Genomic DNA, 748 nt, shown 5'->3' with positions numbered 1-748 from the left:
TGCACTAAGTGTCGGTAGACGGTAGGAATATTGTTGAGGTGCTGTTGTGTGGGTCGTTATGATATAAACGGATCATTCGTTTCTTAAATACGGGTACCTATAGGTATAGGTAGAGTGTAGTATTAAATAAATTATAGAAATATATCATTAGAAAATATAGAAGCATCTCTCTTGAATAATATAGGTACAGGGTTATTCAAAATGACCCAGTGCTGCAAATCATCATGCGCAGGGAAAGATACGTGCCCTACTCTCCACGAAAAATTTGTGGGTACATTGGTGGTATGATTTGTATAGTGTATTGTGTAAATAGTGGGTCCCAGTAACTGGTAAAGGTTATATAATTTTATTACACTGCAGGTTCTTTATACTAGCATTTTCTATACACGGTAAAATTTTCAAAATATTTTGATTTGTTTTTAAACTGTTTACAGACATTTTCAATTTACAATTTATTGTATGAGTTTTTTTCTCTATGGATATCAATATAATTTTATTTGTTTGGTAAAAATTCTTGAACATTTAATACTAGGCTCCTAATATATTGGTATAATGACTTTTAAAAAAAATTAAAAATTCATAGTCACAATTTTTTTTATTAGTATTTAAGTTCAAGTTTTGACAAAATACGTAAAAATCAAGAAAATGTGCACATTTTTTGTGTTAGAAATACATAAATATTTTAGATTCTGATTGGAACGATGAATGTATTGATTATACAATGATGTGTGTTTTTTATTTTTTTTTG

Source organism: Acyrthosiphon pisum, chromosome A1, assembly GCF_005508785.2.
Source record: "Acyrthosiphon pisum isolate AL4f chromosome A1, pea_aphid_22Mar2018_4r6ur, whole genome shotgun sequence".
Taxonomy (NCBI): Eukaryota; Metazoa; Arthropoda; class Insecta; order Hemiptera; family Aphididae; genus Acyrthosiphon; species Acyrthosiphon pisum.
This window is presented reverse-complemented; position numbering follows the sequence as displayed.